General features: G+C 37.1%; 2 long non-coding RNA genes across 2 annotated transcripts; both read left to right on the top strand.

The window, feature by feature from the left end:
* The first annotated feature begins 439 nt into the window (after positions 1–439).
* LOC147648391 (uncharacterized) lies at positions 440–11,175 on the top strand. Its single transcript, XR_015281174.1, has 3 exons — positions 440–1,239; positions 3,305–3,386; positions 6,782–11,175. It is a non-coding gene; the product is annotated as an uncharacterized LOC147648391 (long non-coding RNA).
* A 3,031-nt stretch (positions 11,176–14,206) lies between these two features.
* On the top strand, positions 14,207–21,988 carry LOC111941804 (uncharacterized). The gene is made up of 4 exons (XR_002870273.2): positions 14,207–14,610; positions 17,909–17,984; positions 18,105–18,334; positions 18,837–21,988. It is a non-coding gene; the product is annotated as an uncharacterized LOC111941804 (long non-coding RNA).
* Positions 21,989–22,238: the final 250 nt, after the last annotated feature.

Here is a 22,238-nt window from a genome sequence, read left to right as displayed (position 1 = left end):
TGTTTTTCTTAATAGTAAAAGAGGCAAACAGAAAGAGAAAAGAAGGAAAGAGAAATAGAGAGAGTGCATAGGGTGAGTGGCGGGACAGGGAGAGAGTCACAGGAATTAGGTAGAACCCCTTCCAAGGGTCCCAATGACATCTCCTTGCCCCTCTCCATCTGGTCTTCTTGAGTATCCCCTGCGGCTACAGTGCCACCACACCACTCCAAAAACTCTAGAATCTGATGGATGAATATACCTTTGGGCCAGGTGGGAGAGCCCAGGAGCCTCCCTTGCAGGGACCAGTTTGACACTGTCCCTTTCAACACTGTGATCTGCTGCATGGCTCTGCGGTGCTCTGCTGCAGGGTCTGGGGACCCCTTTGGGAACCTTTGGCACCCGTGGCACCCCTGTGTCCCTGATGTGGATGCGGCTTCTCCCGGGGGAAGGGCCCCGCAGCTGAGCTGCTCCGCGCAGCGGAGGATGGGCGCTCGCTGCCTCTCTCCAGAGCCTTTTCCCCACGCACCCAAAGCCTCTCTGCCCTCAGCCTTTGGTGTGAGGGTCTGTGTGGGCCTGGCAGCTGAGAGCCCTGGGGCTGTGCTCTCTGCTCTGAAGCTGTTAAACTTCTGCTCTGTGGATTTATTCCTCTCCCCCAGCCCTGAATTGTTATTTTATCTTACCTTCATCAGCGAGCAGCATGAGGCCTCCTTCAGGGCCCACTCAGGGTGCTGTGGTCTTCTCTGCAGCCTTTGTAATACAGTTTTGCTATAACAGGCAAAAGCATCTTCATGAACATGTTTAAGTCATAAACTGTAATATTTCAGTCTTCAACATACTGTCTCAACATTTTTCTTCTATCTTTACTACTCAGCAAATGCAGCCACCAGCTATACATTCAGAAAATTTCTGTAGTGGTGGCTTAGTGAATCTTGTCTTCCACACTTTCACCTGTGCTGCGCTGATTTGTCTTTAGTTGTCTGACTTTAACCTGAGGCATCAAACTTCCTTAAGCTTGAAAATCAGGATGATCTTCAACTAGACAGATAAACAACCCCCCAGGGATTATAATACAGGTTATTAGACATTGTCTGGGGACAATGCTGCTAGTGGTAGGGTCTATTTGAATGCTCTCTGTCTGCACCAGAAAGGGAGACATAGTATGAATATTTTGAGGGACAACATGCCAGAAACACTGCAAAAGTAAGGGAGTCAAGGTGAAAGCACTGCAGTTGACCCTGTGAATGATACTGCTAAACTCATGTAAGCAGACATCATGCTAGATGTGATATTATTTCATCTGCATCACTCCAAGCTGACAAGTACTTATCCCTAGTGAAGTCAGTTGTACTATGTCACAGGTCCTGTATTATGCCACATTTCCTCAAGAAATGTAAAATTGCTGCGCAAGACAAGCAATTGGAGGAGCCTGATATCTTCAACTAGGACTATATGATGCAATACTACTTGATCTATAGCTTAAAGAAAGACTTGGCTGTGAAATGTGCAGCAAAAGTTTAGGAACAGAAAAAATCCAGAATGGAAGACAACACAGTGGTTTTATGTGAGGGAGGTTAGAGGGTTCACAGGGGAATGAAAAAGATGTAATACCATAAAATAAATATTTGTGACAAGGCTAATTGAATTTTGGCATGAACAAACATCAGGGGACCAATGTAAAATCTACTTGGGGTAGGAAATTAACCTGTAAAATTCCCAAGAATTAGTCTGATTTTGCAATCTGAGTTGACAGCTGGTCAGTGCTATGGACTGTGGAATTATATTACTGGAACTGAGAAGCTGACTTCACTATCCTAAGAAAAATGAATTTGGAAATGCTTTGCGTAAGAGGCTGTGTCAGGGTACCCAGTTTGTTCAAGATACACAATAACTCTTCAAAGTAGAAAAGCAGGTTATTAGACTCATAAAGTCTGGAAGAATAGCAGGTGTATTTCAACTGAAAGTGAGAAAGGAATTGTATAAGAACAAGTTGACATTTTATTCATATTAATGTGTTCAGATCTACTAATTACACTGTGACTTGCTAAGGAAGTAATGCAGTGTATTTTAGTTAATAAAAAAAATCTGTTAGTACTTGATGGAATTTTAACACAACATTGCTTTGTGGTATTTGTAACCTTTTAATGATCTGATGGCATGATAGTCACTTTATGGACCTGAACATTTAAATTTTAAATACTTTCTAATAAATGTGTGTGATATTCCCAACTCCATATGACTTATTGTACTGAGGTGTTACTTTGATTTTTCCTCTAATGATTTAACATATCCTACCTATGTTATCAGGGCACAAAATAGTCCATGACTCAAACCATCTTTTAAATCAGAAAATGTAGCAAAATCCATCCTTAGTCCTACTAGGCTTTTTGGTGCTTGATAGTGTAATAAGCAGTATTTCTGTTTAAAAACATTATTTCCTTTAAATAGTACTTAAATATCAACCTGGTTCTAAATCATTAACTGTTGTCTAGGAGTATCTTAGAGTTCAAATACACAGACAAATCACCCATGATCTCTTGTAATTTCTTCTACTTGTTATTTTAATCTGGTGCAAGAATGAACAGTAACAATGTTGCTTAATGAGCAAAAGGCATTCTAAGTCAATTTCTACTGTAACAAGGCATGCATAATAAAAAACATTAAATAACATTAAGGGGAAACAATTGGTGGTGAGGCCCTGAAGTTCAGTTAGTGCATTTCAGGGTCTTTAGCAGGCTTATCTGACAGACTAGTTCTACTCTTTCTGAAATTCTCTCAGTGTTTGTTTGATGTGTAGTGAGTGGGCCCTTGGAGCATGTCTTTTATTTGCTCTTACCTAAAAGTAAGTTCTTCATAAGTGCCCCTTCCTTTCAAGCACCAGTGCTGAACTATAAGTAACCTCAGTGCATTTGAATTACTGTTTGTTGTGGGCTAAGAAAGTGGACTCACACAATTAACATGAATGAGAAGAGGTATAGTAAAACGCAACCCATAGCAGTATGTTTATGTATCCAAGGTGTTGAAACATTTTCTTTCTTTTTTTCAATAGTAAACTGAGTTAATGAAAATTATGGAGGAATATAGTCTTCTGACTAACAGTTAATGTTTACTTTTCTGGGAATTATTTATTTTCTTATGGGAACCTAGGATAGAAACTTCATTGCCTCAGACATTTTAAGTTAGACTAGACAAAGCATCACCAAATGTACTGAGAAATTAGAGTAAAATGGCAGAAAAATGTATTAAATTACCCAATTAGTCTTTTCCATTTGTCATTTTTATGCTGTACCCCTGTATTTGATTCCTTTTACCTTTTATTTAATGACAGGCTCATGTGAGAGAGACAAAAGCCATTCCATGAGGCCCAAAATTCAGTAATGGAAGGATCAGCAGTTCAGGCTTTTTACCAGGTACAGTATTTCACAATTGGGCAGATATAAAGTACATTTTTTAATTGTTTTTGATCTAGAATCTTGGTGCAAGATTTGATGAAGGAAATCTCTGACCTGAAATAATGGCAGCAGTAAGACTGAACACAAACTAATCAAGACTCTGAAATTATGGGAAAAATGTTCAACTTTCAAAAAACAGGCCTCCTAGGGGAAGCTGCTATACTTTCTATAACTGTATTGCACAGCTGTTCAGTTACTCTGCCAGTTGCCATAATTTGCATTGTTTATTTATGAGACCTAATGAATACTTGTTCTTGCAAATAAGATCTATCTTAGTGAACATTGTCTGTGTACCTGGGTCCTATTTATTTTTGAAACAGACATTGGAAATCTTGAAATTTCTGGTGGAAACAAAACTCATTTTCTCACCATTTAAAAGGGACAAGAATACCTTCTTCCTCTATGGCAACATGGTAAAGAGAGGCATGTCACAGGACTCTTAATTTTGGCTGGCATTCAAGTATCAAAATATACCAAAACAGCTTTATATCCCTTTCTAAATAAGCATTAGATGTCTCAAGTTAGGAGGCATTTTGCTGCCAGCAGAAGATTTTTTAAATTTTGTGCCATGCCTTTGTTTTGGTTCACTTTAAAATCTTCAAATTCATTCTAGAGCTTTCTCCTAATATATTCAATAGCTCCTAGGCTTCGTTTTTACTGTATTGCTCCCTTCTGATTTGATTTAACATTATCCATCAATGTCAGATGTCCTTCTGACACGCAGTTATGAACATTCACCACTTCCACACCCTGGATGCAGCTGCACAGGCTGAGGCAGTGGCTATCAACCTCTTGCCTCAGCTAATTATCACCTCCCCAATGCTAGTAGCTACCTCTTGCTCCTTTGCTCTGCCAGATGCAATGCTGAAGGAATTTCCTGAGCTCTGCATCCTATGCACCTCCTTTAAACCTCTCCTCAGAGGTTTAAAGAGTAACAAGAGTAGGTCCCCGGCCATATGGATGTTTTGGTGGAAATGATTTGGGGAGAGATCTCCCGAGCAAATTAAGTGGCAGGTCAACAAGGGGAATGCTGAGGACTGTCACAGCTTGCTGTAGCCAAAACATACTGGTTTTATCCGCTTATCTCAGACATGAAGGAAAACTTAAGTCTACCTTTCACTGATGCTCTCTTTTGCTCTCTCTGGTTACACTGATGAACTACATGCCATGTTTCTTTATTCAAGTATTTGTCTTTTGTCCCATTTAAAGTTTATTTTAGAAAATACTTAACTCCAGGGATCTGGACAAAATGGTAAAAGTAGCAAGTAATTTTTAAATTAGAAAAACAACATCTGAAGGGGCCAGAAATAAAACTGTTCACAAACATTTAGAAACAACAAACGTCCATCATGGTGATGGATGTTTCTAGGTGTGGAAAAAGCTATGGGTAAGAGCATTTAATACACTGGGGTTTGTGCACACTGACCTCAAAAGATGGTGAGCGTCCTGTTGCCAAAGCATCTAGTTTAAAATGAGTGATAGCCTAAAGGCTGATAATAATAAAGACGAAATAACACATCTGGTGTGTTTTTGGTGTACTTTCCAAAAGAACAAATGCTGTTTAACAACATATTTGTTGCAATCCACTGATTCTCTTTCAAGGCACAAATTGCTAGTAAGAAATTATGTCTTCATGAATATAGAAGAGATGACTTGGAAAAGTAAGGATTTTTTTGAGAGATAAAATTATTTTGGTAACTACAGAAATAAAAATCAATGTTGACCTTAGACTCGGGAAACTCCAGGGTCCTAAACAGACAGTCCAATGAACTGCCTTCAGTCCGCCAGCAGGTGAATGAAAATTGATTCAACTTTACCAGTCTTATGAAATGGCTCCTGGTTTTTAAATCCAATGTGGTTTTTTTGGATGCCTTATGGCTATTTTAAAGAATCTCTTTCCTTAAGTTTTTGTTGTGAGGAAAAAAATTGTCATGAAAGAGGACAAATTACTATTTAGAAGAGATTTTCCAGAAATTATGTTTTCCTCAAAACAGGTCATTCTAACTTTTGATATTTTCTTCATTCATCTTACTTTTAATCCTTTCCAGCATCTTTGGAATCTGGGTGCAAGATTGCAGGCTGGGGTGCGGACTTTAAGGGCTCCTGTTTTGTAGCAAAAGAGCTTATCCTGTGTCAATGACCGTCAATTTTTCTAATTTCCACAAAGGTGGTTAAGTAATTAGTAAAGTATTCTAGAAGGGAAAGGTTACAAGTGTATTGGGAGGCAGAGTGAGGAAAAAAAGTCATTAAAAAATCAAAAGAAATTACATTAGTAGATATATGGTAGAAAATAGGAAAAAAATCTCACATTCTGATAATTAAGTTCAATTTTGGTTGTATAAGAAATATATTTCTGTTAAGATCCAGGTTATATCCAGGTTAATTTAAAATTAGATCTGAGTCTGGTTATGATCTGCCCAGCCTACTTTAAATGCAGTAATTGTTCTTTATAATCAAGCTATTAGAATGACATTAAAATGTAATCGCAGAAACAACATATTAATTTATTAAATATTGCGTTGGTTTACTTGACATTTTAATTTACAAGCTCTTTATTATTAGTTTGGTCTCTCAGTTATTAATTACTTGAAAAACATGCCATTTTTCATGTCTTATATAAACAAATACAGGAAAAGGGTCAAATTTTAATCTTCATGAAACCAGCATAAATCAAAGATTTATGCTCTTGTTTTAGATTTTATACTTTGCACTAAGGAAGTATATGACAGACACATATCTAAGCAAACACAAATGAAAGTTTGTTTTAAGCATTATGTAGAAAATACATAATTTGTTTACAGTAAAAGAGATGCTTTTCTCATTTCATATTTCAACTTCTTCAGTCGTAAAATATAGAGCACCGTGCAATTTCTCAACTGTTTAATTTCTTTCAGTCAAGTTATGTCTTGAAATGTTTCCTGTAATGTCTTGGATGTCAGTAGCAGAAGCCTATAAATAAGGAATTCTCAAGCAGAAATAAAGGAGGAAGACAAGAAAGGAAAGGAAAGGAAAGGAAAGGAAAGGAAAGGAAAGGAAAGGAAAGGAAAGGAAAGGAAAGGAAAGGAAAGGAAAGGAAAGGAAAGGAAAGGAAAGGAAAGGAAAGGAAAGGAAAGGAAAGGAAAGGAAAGGAAAGGAAAGGAAAGGAAAGGAAAGGAAAGGAAAGGAAAGGAAAGGAAAAAAGAGCAAAGTAAATCATGTTCTGCTCCTATTGGGAAAGCACTGGGCCTATGCTTGTTTATGGGCTCATATTTATGGCATGTATATTTATTTTATTGAATAATTGTAATTTTGAGTTTTAGCTGTGAAAACCTGGCATTGACATAACTCTTATTGTCATTTTATTCCATTGCTAGGACTGTGATTAATAGACTACTTAACAATTGCAAACTGAATGTGAACAAATTCACTGAGACCATCCAGTGAAATTGTCAGTGTTGAAAGAATATTGAGCACATATAACCAGATGACCTGGAAAGCACAGTACTGTACATCAAGTCAAAACTTGCCCTTTACATTCACAACTCAAGCAATAAAGCTAAGAAAAGAGATACGCTAACACTGCTGAGGTGATACCAGAAGAGATCTGACTTTTTTTTTAGAAATTTGCAGAAAGTATGGCTGACACATCAGAAGTGAAAGCATAAGGAACGTTTTTTATTTAGAGATCTTGCAGCATTTTATGTGGAATATAAGTGTTAATGTTTTCATTTTATAGATGGGAAGAACAACACTTTGAGGAGTAAAGTAATTTGTTCAAAGCAGCTCTATAGCTGATCTAGGAATCTGTTTATTAAATAGCTGCAGTGAACCTGCATTATTCCATGCCTATGCTGGAGTTTGAGACAAACTTTTACTGAGTTACATTTCCTTTTTCATCTTAATGTGCTTTCTCTGAGCCGCTGTTGGGCATGAACAAATACTGGGATAAAATATGTTGTTGTGATGTTTCTAATGAAGGGCAAATCAGGAAACATCAGAGATCTTCTAAGGTTCTGCTTTTATCATAGATGTTTAGTAGCCCTGTAAAAAAAAGGCTAATGTGGCTGTGTCACCACACATTGCATAAAAATAACCTGTAACATTTTTCTCTATTTCTTTTTTTATCTTTTAATCTTATTCAGTCTAATATTTTATGAATTACCATAATACCATGGTGATAATCTGTTTTAGAGAGAACAAAACCTCAAACCCTGTCAACATAATATCTGACTGCCTTCAATGACTACTGCCTTCACTACTTTCAATATGTATTTTACAGAATGGACATGTGTATTTTAAGGGCTATCATATTCTTCTCTACCAACTAAAGTCAGGACATGGAAGAACCAACATATTATTATCAATCTATATCTTCTACAGACATTCCATGAGAAGTTACTGGATTCTTCTATAGTTTTGTCTTAATGTGTTTTTATGTTCTGACTCTTGTTTGTTTTTTGCTCTCCTTTGTTTCTAGGCAGTCTTAATGATCTTAATCCAAATAACCCAGTGAAAGACATTCACTTAACTTTGTAAATATTCCTGATGGCACCTGACTAAATTCCAGACAAAATCTGCATATTTTGCATTTATTGTGAGTTTTATTACCTGTCTGATGTCTACAAATCTGCAATTCTTGTCTACATTTATTTTGCTTGGTTTTCACTGTACATAAATCTCCACCGGACCTCTCCTGAGCAAACAAGGGCTTCTTAAAGACCCAGCCCTAAAACTCTAGAAGCAGGTGGATCCAACAATATATTTTATTATAATTGGAATTCATTGTTCAATCCAGATTCAATTCACAGTACTATGTGAACATGTGAATGAATTTGGCCTGAATGTTTTAAAGACTAGGAAACTATCTCTTAATGGATTTCCTGGACCAGTCCAAATCCTGTATCACTTCCTACCATAGCCAGGATATACTCATCCTCCTTTTCTTTGTTTAGAAGAGGAATTTCTAGGGTTTAGAAACAAGGTTAGAAAGCCATACATGCTGGAAGGTATTTGAACAGTAGGGATAGAAGAGAATGAGACACAGAGCTGGAAGAAAACAAAGCTATGAATGTGGAAAAAGTGAAGGGAATGTTTTATTTATATGCCCTGAGCCCATGTGTGGCTCGGAAAGTGAACATTCCCAGCTCCTCTGTTTTGAGTTGGGTTTTCAGGCTTACTATAAATGACTGAACAGGCAGTTTTAATTATAGCAAAACATGACAACAGAAATGAATCCTCATGGTTAACAGATCATAAGACTGCATTGCTGTCCTCAGGGACTGAGCAGGCAAGGACTCAAATGCTTGTAAATAGTGCAGGTGTTGAAAACCAATATGAGGTTATATAATTTCTTGACCAGAGAAATGCCAACACATGTCTTATAGCATTGTGGTTTGTGACAGTACATTTATGGTGGCAATTTACAGGCAGAGAAAGAGATCTTTGAACTTACTACAGCTGGCAGCCTTCACGTTTCTCAGTAACTCATCACCATCTCAGAATGTGTTAATTTTCAGACAGAAATAATAACTATGAAAAAGTGACCAGCTGTGCTGCCAATTTTTTAAGAAGAGATCCAAACTATTTAGGTGAATAATTTTTAGCCCTTTATATATGAAATATTACTGTTAGTGTCTATTTTTTAATTATTCTCATGTAATTTGGGATCTAATTCCCCAAACTCTCTATCTATTCCTTCATGGAATGACCAAAGCTTGACAGAAGAATAGAAAAATGCATAACTTAAAGACTAACAGTCAAAGATAATTGGTATAAAAATAGTGGCATTTCTGTGATTGAGAAATAATCCATTGTCATATGTCCATGAAGACAAAGTGTCTTCATGGGTGTCAAAAAACTGCATACCAGTAGCATAGGTTATTACCATTTCCCTGAAGACATTTTTGTACTACATTTTGTGATTTCTGCCACAGTAATTTCTTGTCCTTGCTTAAAGCTGATATAGTTCTCTCACCTAGGCCAACTTGGTATATCATTTAAGGTGATCTTTGAGACTCAGTTCAACTATAAGAAACAGCAGATTTTATGAGATGATTGAAAATTCATACAATACTTTCAGGGCAAGATTTTCAAGAAGATTGTTCTGGTTTTGTTTAGTTTTTTAGTAGGTTTTAAAATTGCTTAGTTTTCTGTAGGTATTTGTGTTTCTGTAGCGCTGTAGATATATTATTTCTATAATTGCTCACTCAAGCCTCCAAAATGTTACAATGATATAGTTTCAAGTCAAATGATAAGACATTTTATTTAAACCACACTACTGCTATAACCTGTACTCATGTTCCTCTGTAATCCAGATTTATTGCCTTCCTTATTCTCAGCAAGCATGAGAAAACATGAAATAGTTTTCTGTAATTATATAAAAAAGAAATATATATAAGCAGTGTTACAAAATCTTCTATGAGATGACAAGGTCAGCTATATGCCACTGAAAAATTTCCTGAGCATCTGTTCATTCTGGCTATTGCAGTGTCCAACAGAGCAGCTATAGTATAAATAATAATGACAATACCATTTATTGAGGCCTAAACCTACAACTGTATGTTTTGCAAGAGTCCTGCTGAAGGACATGAAAAGTCCTGCTGAAGGACATGGAGGTTTAAACAGGGAAATTTTGTGAAGCTGGACTGTAGCTTTAGACCTATAATAAAATAAGTATCATGCTTGACCTTCACTGCAACAATATGCAAGTACAGCGTGAAATCAGACATGCAGATATACAAAGAGGAACACAGAGAGTCAGTATATCCTGGTACAGGGAATTAGCTGTCCTCTTCAAAGATGGGCATTTCAAAAGACGGGGGTTTGAAATGTGATGTCTGCAACACTTGGCAGCTGTCAACTGCACAATAAAAATTTGATAGGAGACCTCACTCCTAAAGATGGCTTCTCAAATAACTTTCACAGGTTGTTTTAAATGTTCATAAAGGACATCAAGAAACCAAAGTCCTGTTAGTTCATGATCCCTTTTCACAGGAGAAGTGTCCTAGAATTTGTCCTGTGGTGACACTAATTTTTGTTGTTGAAATTTCTGCTGTTCCTGATGTGTCAGGTAAGAGAGATGTTATCTCACTCGCTTTTCTGGTGAAAGCTCCAATGTATGTTGTCTTACAAATCCATGTTTTTACAAAATCCATATTGAGAGAAGAGTCTAAGTCAGACAGTAACACTTGGTCCCCATTCAGAACTTCGTGGCTGCCAGGCAGCCATTCCTGTGTCTGTCTGGGAGGTGGACACTCTCTACACACACCAGCAGCACACAGATCTTATGTACAGCTGCCAGCACTGCTTTGCTAACCACAGACTGGGTCTTTGATGCTGTCTCAGCAGACAACATTCTGAGCAGGGCTATTTGGTGTCTTCTAAATGCTGTAAAATTACAGATTAATTTATTGGTGCGTCTGTTCCAGGCTCACTGAGCAAACCAGAAGCTTTGGGATACCTTTGTGGCCAGACATTATGGTAACATTCTCCACTAGAGAATGCAGGAGCCAGCACAATTCTGTGTGGTTGGCAGGACATACACAGATGTATCTGTGGTCTAAACCCTGTTCTGAGCCTGTTATTTTTCTAACCTTGTGCAGCAGAATGATAAGCTGCACAGACAAAATAGGCTCTGTGCTTCTCTGAGAGAAAAGGAGGATAGGTTTCCTGCTGAGGATGTAAGCCTTTGACTATGACTGTAGTAGTGAAATTTGCCTTTTCTCACAGTCCAGAAAAAAGTAAAAAAAAAAAAAGAAAAAAGAAAAAAAGAAAAAAAAAAGAATAATAGACATTGAAAAATGCACATTATTTCAATATAACTAATACTTGAAGTAAGGTAATAAATAGAAAAACGTGTAATTTGAAGGAATAAGAAAACTGGTTTTGATAATAGAAATGTTAAGGAATACCAGTTGTATTGAATAGATTTAATGAGAAAAGTCAAAGTACATTATTTGCTGTCTTTTGACTAATATTTCCCTAATCTTATGCACTTCTGTACCATCCCCTTCTGTTCTCTAATAAAAACTAATGATCACTTCCATGATGGAATAGTGTATTAAGTACAGTGTGGAAATTAATTTACTTGTGATTAAGTTAAATAGGATTTCTTATCTCTGGTAACTCTGGTTCTTGTTTGTGGTGAGAAAAAAATATCAGAAACTGAACTCCATTGAACTGCCCTTCTGACATTTACATCTAAGGAACACTGGGTAGAGAATGAAATGTTCTTGTTCCTTTCACATTTTGGCTTATTTATACAAGTACAAGAAAAAATATACATAAAATATAACCCTTTAAGAATTTAAACCTTACTAGAAAGAACAGGGGAAAAAAGGGTGGAAAAAGGGTTAACACAACTTTCTGCTGTTATATTAAGTGCTTGTCAGTGTTTGCTATCTCATAACAAGGTAAGACATGGATGGACAGCTGGGGTTTTATGGGATGCCTCATGGGGTGCTGGCTTGTTTTTCTTAGCCTGGAGCAATGTAAATCAGTTATTAGATTAGTAAGATTGGGAATATTGCTACATGTTTGTGTGGCTGGGGATGGGGAGTGTAAAGCCAGAAAGGGAAAGTTAGTTCAGTGCAACTGTATACACTGTGCCCAAAAATCTAGCTTAAAACAGAACTTGTCCCACAAAAACATAGAATTTATCCTACATTTGGCTGTGTTGGAGAGAGAGGAATCCATGTCCAAGTCCATTGCCTCAATGTGGGAAAAGACTTAAGGCCTACAGGGAGGCAGACAATATTTGAAGAAAATGTTGATTTAGACATTTTGAGACATTTTCAGACATTTGTGACCTCATTCCTTCACATGAGCTCCATCATGATCAGCTAACATGTTTTAAACAAGGTTTCTGCAGTCCACATTAGGAACGAAAATGCTGTTGTTGTGTTTGATAGAACTGTGCATGAATCGATTTTCCCAGCTGCGGGCTCTACCTGTGTTACTGGTGGTCTGTACAAGAGCAGCTATGTGACTAAACCTCCCCATGTAGGGAAGACTTTTGGAAGAGAAACCATTGCTTATGCAGCAATCAATCCCTCCTGAGTATGAACATAGGCTGTTTTTCCTACACCTTCCTCACTGACTGTGAGACTGTAAACATAGAGCTCTATTGTGTGTGGTTTTATTGGGAGATACGGTACCATGTAAGGTACCCTGAACTGTTGGGATTGGCAAAGATATCTTATTTCATTGATTCTTTTCTTTGAAAAAAAGGAAAAACAAAAACAAAAACCAAAACCAGACACAAATCCAAACAATACCTGTTCTTGGGAATAAAGAAATCAGTCACTGAATATGTTGAAAATTAATGAAACAACCAGGACTCAAGGATATTGTGTGTGCTCTAAATAAATATTAATACTATGAATCCTACTGCTATGTGTCACAAGGACACATTCCTAAGATTTATGGAAAGATCAGGTTTTCATTCAATTTATGCCAGTTTTGAAGACATCAGACTTAATAAATAAATGATAATAAACTGTCATTGGGCATACATTTTAGCACTTGACATCAATCATGTGCTAGCTCTGTTGTGATGGGCATAGGTATAAATTTACTCTGCAATAAATCCAGACTCTTCTCTAGAGGAAAAAAAATATGAAAAGTGGAAATGAGATTTAATTTTGTGATTCTTCCTGTCCCATTTTTAGTTTCAAATGAAACTCTTTAAGGTAGAAAGTAAACAATTTGATCATTTAGTTACTTGCCAGAACTGAAAAGCCTCTGAGTATGCACACTAAAAATAAATACATCTCTATCTTAAGGTGTTAGTAAAAATTCTTTTATGATTTTTCCAGCTCTAAAGAAATAAGTGTTACTGAGAAAAGACCCCAAGATAAAAATGTTCAAAGAAGGAAAATCAGTAATATTATTTTTGTTTTTGAAAGGAAGTTCTGGTAGCACAGAATCTTTTTGTTCTGAATTTTCTAGTTAAACAAGCTGTGTTTTTACATGATTCACATTTTGAAAATGCATTTTAAATATTCTGACAAATACTTTTCATTTTTGATACTTTTCATTTTTTAAGAAATAGAATATGTTAAATCCTAGAATTAGTTTTGAAATAAAAATTTCTTTGTACATGTCAAAAGTAACTAGAATGGTGAAATACAGACCTAAAGCCCTGAGAAATATTTAAGATACAAACTTTAAAAACCATGACTCAAAAGAAAAGTTTCCTCTGCGAAAAAATATAAAAAATTCAAACTCAAAACTCCCCACAAAATGAGCCAATAGTTTATAAGAACAAAAACTTTGCACAAACACTGTGAAAGCATCTTCAAGTTCATCGTTTCAGAGGCTGAAACAGGCAACCATTGAAGTTAATTATAAAAATAAATAACAAGTATATGAATTTTTTTTTTTCACTGGAAGAGTTGACCTTTCAGTACTGAATGATATGCTGGATGAAGTAAGGCCATTTCAAAGTGCACAGAAGTGAGGGGTGAGGGGGATTGCACCTTTCTTTCATTTTCCAGGAAACATTCTTTGTAGATGGGTAATGCGACGGTTGGCTCTCACAATTAAGGGATAAATATTGTGTGTGTGTTAAAAGAAGTTTTACTGATGTATAGTTATGCTATTGTGGTTTGTTGTTTAGATGTCCTGTGTTCTCTCCATAGTCCCCTTTCCCCCTGGATGCTTGCCAAGGGACGGCCTTGGTGGTCGGGACATGCGGCAGGAGGGCGAGCTCTGTGCCCTTGCACGGGGCAGTTGGGGGCGGGGCAGGCTTGTTGCCAGGGGGAGCGGCATGGCAACACCTGACCGCCAATCAGGTTACAGGAGAGCAGTCTCCACCAATGGGCAGTGAAGAACAGTTGATTGGCAGCCTCTGGGCAGGGCCAGGACTGCCTGAGGCAACCCCCAGGGGTATAGAAGGCAGGGCAGCCTTTTTGTGGGTGAGCACATGGTGTGTTAGCTCCGTGCTCCCAGTGCTGTAACTTTTTCTTATTCATACTTTGTTGTGTTTTTGTAAGGTTTAATAAACCTTTGAAATTTTAAAAGAAGGAGGTCGTTTCTCATACGGGCCTTCCAGTTTTTCAGCCCTGGCATTAGTGCAGCTGTGAGGAAGATGGACATGGAGGTGTACTGCAATTCTTCCACCAGATAATAAGCCACTGACAGATAATCAGTCAGGTCTGGACCTGCCAACTGTCTGAAGCTCTGTATGCAAAGTGTTCTGCAGGTCAGGAACCACGGTTCTGTTTCTGTCTGTCTCTCCTTAGAGAAGCTGCCAAAGCGGTGGGAGTTGGCACAACAGGAGACAGGCTTTCTGCTGAAGGTTCAGTCCTTCAGACTTGTGTCCAACCTGCATCCAGTCAGGAGGATTCTTTATGTGAGACCTGAACAAACAAAAAGCCTTCCATTTAAATAGCTTAAATTAAACAGAAACAAGAATGATTTTCCTGCGTTGTTTCAAATTCTTTATTGCGCTAAACTACTTCCTTTCAGCCCTCACAGAAAATACTTCAGCAGAACAGGGAGTGATGGAGGGTCCTTAAAGACAGTGTTCACAATTTTGAAAGAGCAGCAAACAGCGGCACTCAGAACGTTTTAGAAATGACTGATGAGATTTTATGGTGCTTAGGAGAGAAAATATCTGAGTATTCATATGTAAATCTCAGATATTCACTAGAATGTTGCATTTTAAGTACTGCCATATTTTTCTCTGCAAGTGCATATGAAGTAAGTAGCTGGAGGTAATGTTCCCTCTAGAGACTCTGAAATTTGTTTTAATGTGAAACAAAAATGTCAGGGTACTAAAGCTCTCAGGCTTTTTTTCTTCCTATGCAGGGAATATTCTCAAGAGAATGTGGATAGAAAAATTAATTGTAGAGAGATTAACAAAATCCAATTAACCTGGTAAAGCTATTAAGTAAATTAGCAAATTTAGTAATCAGAATGTTGGGTTTTTTTTGTTTGCTTAATTCTTGCATTAATATCTTAATGTGCTAAATGTTCAACAAAGAAGAGCCCTTTTTGTCATATATAGATAAGTTCATGCATTTAGAAGACTTTTGTTTAAATTGAAGAGCCTCTGAAAGAAGCTCACCATGTTGGTCATGAATCAAATTTGTTCAGCATCACTCTGTTGGGATAAGTCTGTTTTTGTATTTTAGTATATTGTGTGTATATATATATACTATCTACTGAAGTAAATATGAACTTCAAAAACTAAATGTCTCTGCATACGTATGTAGTTTTCTTCTTCACTTTAATTTGTGTTTGTATGAACACACATGTATACTCATCAGATCTCATTCTTAAATTTCTGGTAGGCCAGATAAATTAGAATTATTCACTAATGGAAGTGGGAAAAGGAAATTGTTCTCCTTTTTTTTTTCCAATGAAGGATAAGTTTCAAACTTTGGACAACTCTACAAACTCCTGATATGATTTACCCAAGGCTTTCAAACTTCACAGTGAGTTTAATGTTGGAACAATCCTCTAAAAATCCCCCAAATCTCTACTTCTTTTGAAATTGACACAATGAATAGGAGCCCTATTTATCAATGTCCTACATGTGCCTCAAATCTGGGTCAAAAGAGAGAAGAGACTGCACTTGTTTTTCAGAGTCTCGTCACTACTGTGATGGGTCAAATGTAATTGTTCCTATTGTAGAAAAGTTTTGGCAAATGGTTTTGGCAAAACCTGAAGTAGCTAGTGACAAGCTGGTCTTTAATGGGACTGAGGCTAGCTAGTTGAGCCTGTCCTCACACCCCTGAGAAGCTCTCTGCCACCTACACTCGAAAGCTCCAGACCCCATCAGTTCTGCTCTAATTTGCCCCAAGCCACATCCACACTCTTCTGTGGAGAGAAGTGCCACTTTTATAGGAATTATAACTTTCTGTCATTTTGGTGGTCAGTGTCAGCGCTATTCAGGAAATTCAGCTGGGTATGGGGTGGGGGTAGAAGGAATTTAAATCCATTTAACTCTTTGATGTGAAGGGATCTCCACAAACACTCTCATTGTTTTAGGCAGGTGCATTGACTCAGAGATAGTCATGAGTAACGTGAATGGACAGCTGGCTGCTGGTTTAAAGGTTTCCATCATACACAGTGTTCTGTGTCTCTTACCAGAGCCACCTCTTAGATCATGAGGAAAACAGCAAGGACCCCTTGGACACACTGACGATGGAGGCAGCTGCCCTTGGTCCACTCCCCATGCCTCACCATGCCACAATCTACAATGTTAGGAAATTAGACCAATAACAAAAATAATGAAGAAGCTTAGAAAGTGAAATTACATGTCTTGAAAGTAAGCTTGTTACTATTTTTGAGAAAAAAACCCTCTATATTTTGCTCACCTCAAATATTTAGCATGTTCCCAATGACTACCAGTAAAATACTTTGTACTTACGCTAAACGTCCCCAGGAAACTTGTTCCTCCATTTTGGCAGCTGTTCTTGCTTAAGGGCTGCAGCTGAAAATCAGAAGTTATTACTGAAAATTTGCTGAGCAAATAAGGTACCCACTTCAGCTGCAGATGTACAGGCCACCAATTTAAGCTTGATGCTTTTACAATTTGTTTTGTTTGTCTATTGCGAAGATTCTACACAATTATTCTGACTTGTTAGCACATTCAAAAGGTCAAAGACTAAATTAAGAGCATTCTGATAAGTTTTAATTAATCTTTCAGTAAGAAATACAATTGCCTTCAGGCTTTTGTTGTTCCTGTGCTTAATCAGAGATTAAAGCTTGTAGAGGCACTCACTCAAGGACCTGACCTTTCATAGTGTTCTCTAAAAACATAGAAGGAGTTACGTTCTTTAATCCAGTTTTCTGGCTACCAAGTCTGGAAAAGGCATGCAGACCCTGGTGTCTGGACAGATGGCTACAGCACTTAATTATATTCATTCTGGGCTAGTAGGAAAGTCACACCAACTCTCTTTACTAGTGTGTCCTTTCAGAAATGTTTTGGAAGATGCTTCCAGATAGTGAAGAGACAAAAGTCATATGTATCTAGGGAGCAGGCACTGTGCCTATGTCTGCAGCTGAAGCTGGTAACACACATCTTACTTCGGGTATAAAAGTATCAGTTCTTTACACTCTCCATGGCAGCTAGGGCAAATGTTAGGAAAAATGAAATGAGATAGCTCTCTCTGAAGCAGGGCAATAACTTTCAGCATAGATCTTTTCACAGTCCAATGGCAAATAAAGGGCTCACTTACAGTAATAGCACAGGAGAATCTCTATTACTGCCATTTTCTTTTTTCCTCTGGAAATTTAGAATCAAAAGATTAGAATTTTAGAAATTGTCTTCTCTCCAGGTGAGTGGAAGAAGAGATTTTATAGGTGATGATAACCAGTGCTGCTGGCACACGTAGCAAGGTAATAGCCACTGACCAGGGCATTTGAGACTGGCATTTTGGGCCCTCTGTATGAAACTCAAGCAGTCGTTCTTTAGCAGCTTCTTGAGTCCGAAGCTGCCCTCACATCTCAAAACAGAAGGACGAGGTGAAAGTCTTTTTTTTTTTTATCAGATACCACCTGGTGTTTACTTGACGGTACAACCTGAAGCTATTGCATCACCTGTGAAGTGGGGAGCATTTGGCACAGGTTTATGAACCCTACTTTTTCTTCCTGTTTTTTAACAAAATCGTCAGCCCTTTCTAACTTTCTACATCAATTTTCAAAACTAAGGAAATCACGATGTTTCATCTCCTATCTTTTCCATAGGACCAACATATTGCAAGTAATTCGGTGGATGTTTTAGCCGGCATTAGCCATGACATCAGGGGGGCAGAAGAGTGCCCTCCTGTTCATGAAAGGACTTGTTAACTTGATGTCGATGGCTGCTTGCTCTCTTATCAGGCTCCACAGGATCAAGGACTCCCTGCTATTCGCTATAGAAGCCTCACTGTTGTGTCAAAGTCCTTTGCATGGGGTCTGAATGCTTTCATTAACATGTAAGGCTTTTCTTTGTCTATTTGGTTTTGGCTAATATAGCTATCAGTATGTACCAGCGCCAGTGTATCATGGCCTGCAAGCCCTTTTTCCCTGCTAGAAGCATCTTCACAGGGGACGTGAAAAATTTACTTATATACTCATATGATGAACAAGTGTTAACTCAATAAAATGTAAGATGTCAGAAGGATTTCTTCTTTTCCTCTTGGAACAGAGGAGTTTTCCTTTAGATTGTTTAAAGATGTGCTCTGATTTTCTTGGCTTGGGGAATTGTTACAGTTTTCCCGTTTGCAACCTTTAAACACATTAATTAAAAAAGTACAGCAATGTTCTTGGGAACAACTAAGACTGAAAATTCACATACGACACTACTTAGAAAAACTGACAACTTAAAATTATTTCTATAAAGTAATGAGCATCAAAGCTGAAATTTTTAGAAAACGATAGAGAAGCTTATGTCTGTCTGTTTATCTTATATTAACTTTTTTTCCTTCTGCTTCACAGTTCAAGCCAGCATTGTTACATTGGTTCAGAAGATGGAATGGTAAAATAAAAAACACTGAAATGTTTAAATTCCTACATTTTTATTTGCAAGAAGAGTCACAAGGGATCAAGACACACACTGTAGCTCCTGAACAGGCAACAGATAGATGCCATAACCAGATTCTGCTCACTCTGAAGCTTCATGTGGAAATGCTGCATCCTTCTTCATGCAAAAGAGCCTGGCTTCCTGGAAAGGCCAAAGAGAGCAACATTAGAGAAAATACTAACCCTACGAACATGAGGATAATGCCACTTACAAAAGTAACTCCATTAATGCATGAAGGTGTCTGAAAGTTGAGGCTATAAGACAGCAGTGAATTTAATGCCAGATATTTAGAGGAGGCAGGGGAGCAGTCTTAAGTATTTTCTTCACTTGATAGAACTATCAGGTATAAAAAACAGTAACAAAACCAACAAAAACCAAAGAAACATTCCCCTTCCTCCCCCCACGAAAAAAGCCCCAAAACAACCAAATCAAGAAATAAAGGTTATGTCTCAGTAGTTTTAACCTGGTTCACTTGTAAAGATATTGGTGTACTTAAAAAAAATCTGCAATGCAAAGATGAAGTTACAGGAATAGTGAATTCACAAAAAAAAATACGAAGTTACCTTATGAAGTTAGTTAAGATAATTACAATTATGGTTTTGGAACACATGGGGAAGGGAAGTAAACCATTCCCTATAGATGGCATATGTATTATGGGAAAAAGTGATTCCCTCCTCCAGTTTTAAGTAACTACCAGGAAAGGAAGTGTGAAGGTACAATATACAAGAATTTGCAAAAGCAAGTTGCCAGACTTTTTTTTTTCCTGTAAACAGTATCAAACATTTTAAAAACATCACTTTCATTATTTTAGAAAAGTATTTTCTAGCCTAAAAAGCTTCATATGTTTTCTCTCTAATCTGCCTTTATTTCACTCCTTTTTTGCGCATGAAATTCCTCTGCCATAACCTTACACTGCTGCATATACAAAAATGAATTAGTTTGACGGGGAGGTTTTGGTGAAATATAGTAATGAAAGTGAAGTAAATCCTCTGCTTATCATCCAAGAAAAAAATGGTGTATTCCACTCTCTGAGCTTTAACATCGTACGCCCTGCAGCAAGTAATTTACAGACGATCAGCACCTTGCTACTCTCTCCTCTCATTTCCCTACTTGAACTCCCTTCATTAACCCAGCAATTTGCAATGGCATTGGGTGGTGGATTTATCATAGGACCTGCTCCAAATTGGTCTCTGGCGGCAATAGAGCCAAAAGGAAATTGAATTTCTCGTGTGAAAGTCTCTTTTTCTTTTTCCCTTTTTAGTTTTCTCTTGTCTTAAAATGTAATATCATTACCATGACTCAGATCTGGTTAATGACTTAGCTAGATGGTCAATGTACTAAAATATCTACAATAAATCATGTATTGACTTCAAAGGTAATATTTTATATTTGGTTCTGTTTTTAAAATTTCTATTTTTCATATTACTTTTTGATTTAGCGTATTTTTTTTTGTTGTTGCAGTGTTTTTGAGATTCATTTATTTTTGCTTGATTTAGGGTCTGAGTTTTACTGTCTTGGGAGGTTTGAAAAGGAATTTTGAATTTAGTCTGTTGTGATCTAATCTAAATCAAAATGACATTGTCATATGCCGGGATTTGCTTTGCTTTTGCTAAACAAATGTCTCTAAGCCCATAAACGTTTGTGTGGAAAAAAACCACAATTTCCTTCCTGGATATCTTCATGTCTCAAAGTGCATGTCTTTCCTGTATCATCTGTAGTAATGATGAATCTCCACTTTTTGAAGCCAAAATCTTCTTTGAACAGCTGAGTTAGGCCTGAGCATCCATCTTAACTTTGTTTGAATTCTGATTCTTGATACTGGGTTTTTTTCCTTTCCACTTTTCCAAAGATTGCTCCGTACTCACAGAAAAAACAGTCTGTGAATTCTCACAAAGTGAAGAACAGGAGTGTTCCGTGATCGTATAGTACCAGGAATTTAGCTTAACAGCAGATTGACATGCCAGGAAGAAGGAGCATGGGCTTTACATACAGGATTTTATAAAATGCATTAAAAAGCCCCTTTTTTTGCTGGACTCTGGAAACTTGACCAGAGAAGGAACCAGGGTAACAGCCATACTGATTATTTGGTTTTTCATCTGAGTTCAATCTGGAAAGAGCACCTATTTAAGACACTGTAATGAGCACTTGTTCCTCTAAGGGTTTACTCCCCAAAACTGATGCTATCTCTTCCCACCCTACTTTCTGCATACACACATACAAAGGACTTTGAAGCAATTACCATCCTTAACATCCTGGAACAATTTAAGGGGAATAAGACTTGCAAATTGAAATAGTGGTCATTTCTATCAACTTTGATTTAGTTTAATGATTGCAAATATTATTTAGTAGTTGGTATTTGAACACATTATCATTGAAAACTCCCTAGTGATTACACACATCTAGGTCGTTTAGATGAACAGTGTCACCTATTCCAAGGCAAATGAGCAGGATTTGTGGCTGAAATCCAGGGCCTTTTGCATGCCTTGAATAATCCCACTGGAAGTGATTCAATGCCCTCTTATCACATTCCTCTTGTGTGAATTACTGTTTCACCATTTCACCTCTCAAGATGAAAATTCTGGCAGCATGTTTGATAGATGAATAATTTCAAACCCTAAAATTTCCTTTTTGATTCTTTGCAACATCTGTCTATTTTTAATTTTTAATTAAAAGTTAGGATAAATATGCAGTTGCTGCAGTGAGCCCTGAGGAGTTTAGGGTTACCACAGGAATACTAAGTGCAAAATGTGCTTGTGTAGCTACAAGCCATTATGAAGAAGTTCGAAGTCCTTGCTACACTAATTGAATCAAAATTTTCTCTAATATCTGTAATTTCTTTTAAGCTTGATTTTTGCTAAGGTCTGTTAGTAAAAAATTTGTATTGACCAACTATTTTCTTAGAAAACTTCATGTAAAATCAGGATATTGAACACTGTTTTGAAATATTAACCACTGTCCTAAACTTTGTTTTTCCCTTAATAAACAAAAAGTAGCAGCAAATCTCAAAGATAAGTTTGGGGTTTTTTTCTGATTTCATGTTAAAATAAAAATAATTATTTCCTGCTCACTCTTTTGATTGTTTTTTATTTTTCTGCAAGACAAAATAGAAAGGCTGTGCTTTTGGACAGGTGCAATAAAGATTTATTTTAAAATAAAGTTTCATTTTAAGCTTTATCAGCATGGTTTCTCAGGACCACAGATTAAATTTCAATAATTTTAGAATATAGGGCAAACACATTATCTGTTTCAGTTTTATCCCTATAAATCACAAATTTCCTTAGCTTGCTTCTTCTTACATGAATTTTGCAGCCTCTCTG

Source organism: Cyanistes caeruleus, chromosome Z (genome assembly GCF_971803275.1).
Source record: "Cyanistes caeruleus chromosome Z, bCyaCae1.hap1.1, whole genome shotgun sequence".
Classification (NCBI taxonomy): domain Eukaryota; kingdom Metazoa; phylum Chordata; class Aves; order Passeriformes; family Paridae; genus Cyanistes; species Cyanistes caeruleus.
Note: the sequence above shows the minus strand (reverse complement) of the source record. Positions and strands in the feature narration are given on the sequence as shown.